We start from the raw sequence: 4,246 nt of genomic DNA, 5'->3' as shown, positions 1-4,246 counted from the left end.
ATCAGCCAGGTAGAGGACTATGGGGAAGAGAGTTCTAGGGAGGACCTGCATTTGTAAAAGGGAGGTGTAGAGCAGCACAGCATGATGACTGCAGGGAACTGAGCATGGCTACATGGGATGCTTGTGGAATGAGTAAAGTTTAGAGAGATAGGTAGTGCCCAATCTTGAAGGCCTTGTTTGATAGGTTAAAATTTTTAGATTTTTTTTTTTTTGTCTTAAACTGGGAAAGCTATTGAAGGATATACTTTTTAAAAAGATCACTCATAGCTTTTTGGAGACAGGATTGCAAAATAGATTGGAATCAGGGAGTGTAGTTTAGGGGCACCCATAATAATTCAAGTAAGAAATAGTAAAGGTCTACAGTGGCCATGCATATGTACAGGAATGGATGGATTCAAGAAATGGTTAAGAGATAACATCTGCTAGACTTGAAGAAGTGAGTATAGTGGTGAGTGAGAGGGATGAGCCTAGTTTTCTAGGTCCATGCTAAGGTAAATGATAACATCGTTTATAAGTTAGGGACTATAGGAAGATACATGTTTGGAAGTAAAAAATGAGACACTTGGTTTTGGATTGGTTGAGTTTGATGAAACTGTAGATCCATGTAGAAATGCCTAATAGGCAGTTGGATATACCAGTCTGGAGTTGGTGAGAGAAACTGGGGCTAGAAAGAGATTTTGTAGTCAACAGTCTATATATACTTTATAGGTGAACCCGTGGGTTTGGAGGTTATCAGCTAAGGAATGTGTCCAGGCTGAGAAGGGCAGAAAGCTGAGGAGTTAAAGGTGTGACTATGGTAGAGAAACCCTGGAAGAAATCTGAGAAGAATGTCAGAAAGGTAGATGGAAAGCTAGTAAAATGTTTGCAATAGGAATCAAGAGGAGTGAGCTTCAATGAGGAAAGAGACAATAGTGTCATATGTAGTGGAAAGGCCAGTATGATAAGGACAGAAAAGAGCTTATTGAATTGGCACTTGGATCCTTGATGACTTCATTTAGAGGGTGGTCACTGGAGTGATGAGAGTAGAGGCCAGATTGCACTGAGTTGAGTAAATAGAAGGTAAGACAGAAAAGGCAGACAAGCCCTCTCTTTCAGTATGATTACAAAGAGAGAGAGAGAGAGAGAGAGAGAGAGAGAGAAGGTAATAGTGAGGGAATGTGAGGTTCAAGGAAGTGTTTTTTGAGATGAGAGACTTACATGTTCAGGGGCATGAGCAAGATGTATTGATGATTACTGGTGATTGGAATGTGAAAGTTGGAAACGAAGAATCATTGGTTGTTGGAAAATGTGACATTGGTGATAGAAGTGAAGCTGGAGATCATATGACAGACTTTTGCAAGACCAATGACTTAGTCATTGCAGATATTTTTTTTTTTCTGTTCTAAAATTACCATATTAGAGAGTTTTTAATATTGAAGTTTTACACCAGATTTTTATTTTAAAGCGTTTGTTTTACATTCAACATTATGTATACATTTAGTTTCACTTCCCATTTACCATGCCCAACCCTAACCCAGTCTCCTCACCTCCCTGCCCATTAACCCTCCCCTCGTGCCCCTCATAGTTGTGCACTTCTGTTTGCCTGCATTTCTTCAGTGTGAATGTTGCTCCCCTGGTGCCCCGTGGTCTATTGCTTTAAGGGATATATTACCATAGAGTATGTGGATGCTTCATCCTGGGTTGAGTGGTCTGCATGTACATCTTGTTAACTGTTGGGCTGAGAGCCAGCCCCTGGGAGTGAGTTTTATTCCAGGCGTAGAATGTATTTCCAGGGCCATAGTATTGGGAGTCTCATCAGACTCCATCTGACCAGTAATTATGGTCATTAATGAATTTTTGGATTTTGTCATACATTTTTCCAATCACTCTGTCCAGGATCTCCAGATTTGATCCTTTCCTGAGTGGTTGGCATTGGTAGCTGGGCACCATCTAATTCTTCTGGTCTCAAGGGCCATCATGTCCTAGGGGTGATTGCTTCCACATGTCATTGTTTTTTTTTTCACTCTTCTTCATTTCCAATGCTAGGAGACCATTAGCTGCATTTTAGATGGCCACTTGAAAGCTTTTAAGACCCCAGTCGCTACTCACCAATGTAGGATGCGGAACAAAGGTTTTATGTATTTTGTTGTGCCAGTTGAGTCTGGTGTTCCCCAGTACTATGGTCCTGAGACGATAGATTTATTGGATCTCTCTCCCTTAGTGTCTGGTTGTCTGTGAGGGATTACTCTGTGTCTGTCTTCTATTCTTACTGTAAGGAATGCAGGTATTTTGTATCATTGGTGTGTGTGTAAGATTAGCCTCAGCTGAATCTATCCTTGGTCTAGAGTATACTCCTGTTCACCCCCCATCTGATCCTCTCAGGTATTTATGTGTTTATCTGTACTCTGGTGTTTGGTGTTAATGGCAATGCAGTATTGTGGACACATTGGTTGGTATCAGCATCTGTTGCCTATCTCTTATGTGCACAATTCGGTGTCCTCCCATTTCATAATGTTATGGTGGTCACAGACTCTTTCTGTATATCCCTCCCCTTACCCATGTCAGCATGTGGGCCCCAACTAGCCCAAAATTAAATCCTTCCTCTTCCCTCCCCATCCCAGTAACCTACAAAATGAATTCCCTTTCCCGAGCAAACCCTTCTTTGTCTTTTTACAATAATGGGCTCATATAGTACTTGTCTTCCTGTGATGGACTTATTTCACTCAGCATGTCCTCCAGGTTCATCTACGTTGTGAGATGATTCATGTATCCCTCTTTGTTCTTTAATGTAGCATAGTGTTCCATTGTGTGCATATACCATAATTTGGTTATCCACTCATCCGTTGATGGGCATTTAGGTTGTTTCCATCTCTTTGCTATGGTGAATTGTGCTGCGATGAACATAGGTGTTCATATGTCTGTTTGTTCGCTATCTCTCACCTCTTTAGGATATATTCCTACTAATGGAATTGCTGGGTCAAATGATATTTCTATTTTCAGTTTTTTAAGGAAATGCCATACTGTATGTCACAATGGTTGTACCGTTTTACAGTTCCACTAGCAGTACACATGAGTTCCAATCTCTGCAACCTCACCAGTATTTGTTATTTTCTGACCTGTTGAACCTTGCTATTATTACTGGGGTGAGATGATATCTCATCGTTGTTTTGATTTGCATCTCTCTAATGACTAATTGGGCAATCTACTTTCGTAGTGATACTGCCTTGGAAACCCAAGGAAGGGTCGCTATGAGTTGAGTCCGACTCGACGGCAAATAACAACAACAACAACAACAACAACAACAAAGACTAATGATCATGAGAAATTTCTCATGTGTTTGTTGGCCACCAGTATATCTTCTTTGGTGAAGTGTCTGTTCAAGCCTTTTGCCCGTTTGTGAATTGGGTTACTTATCTTTTTGGTGTTGAGGTGTTGAAGTTTTCTATAGATTTTGGAGGTAAGTCCTTTATCAGATATATTATAGGCAAATATTTTCTCCCAATCTGTAGGTTTTCTTTTTACCCTTTGGACGAAGTCTTTTGATGCACATAAGAATTTAATTTTTTAAAGGTCCCAGTCATCTAGCTTCTCTTCTACCTTCTGTGCATTCTGGGTTATGCTTAATAGTCTATTTATGCCGTAAATTAGGACTCCAAGATTTGCCCCTATTTTATCTTTGATGAATTTTATAGTTTTGGGTTTTACATTTAAGTCTTTAATCCAGCTTGAGTTTATTTTTTGTGTATGGGGTGAGGTATGGGTCTTTGTTTCATTTCTCTGTAGGTGGATATCCAGTTTTGCCAGCACCATTTCTTAAAGAGGCTATCTCTTCCCCATTTAATGGGTTTGGACCTTTGTCAAAGATCAGTTGTCCATAGATGGATGGGTCTGTATCTGGACTTTCAATTCTGTTCTATTGGTCTGTCTGTCTATCATTGTACCAATACCGTGGTGTTTGACTACTGTGGCTGTATAGTAGGTTTTATGATCTGGGAGTGTGAGAGCTCCCACTTTGTTCTTCTTCAGAAGTGTTCTGCTTATCTGAGGTCTCTTTCCTGTCTATATGAAGTTAGTAATTGTTTTTTCCATGTCCTTAAAAAAATTTGTTGGAATCTGGATCAGGATTGCGTAAATGTGTAGATCGCTTTAGGTAGTATTGACATTTTCACAATATTCAGTCTACCTATCCATGAACAAGGTAGGTTCTTCCATTTATGTAGTGACCTTGTTGTCTCTTGTAGCAGTGTTTTATAGTTTTCTTTGTATA

The sequence above is a fragment of the Orycteropus afer genome, unplaced genomic scaffold (genome assembly GCF_000298275.1).
Source record: "Orycteropus afer afer isolate SDZICR_OR568_19922 unplaced genomic scaffold, OryAfe1.0 scaffold00261, whole genome shotgun sequence".
NCBI classification, from domain to species: Eukaryota; Metazoa; Chordata; class Mammalia; order Tubulidentata; family Orycteropodidae; genus Orycteropus; species Orycteropus afer.
This window is presented reverse-complemented; position numbering follows the sequence as displayed.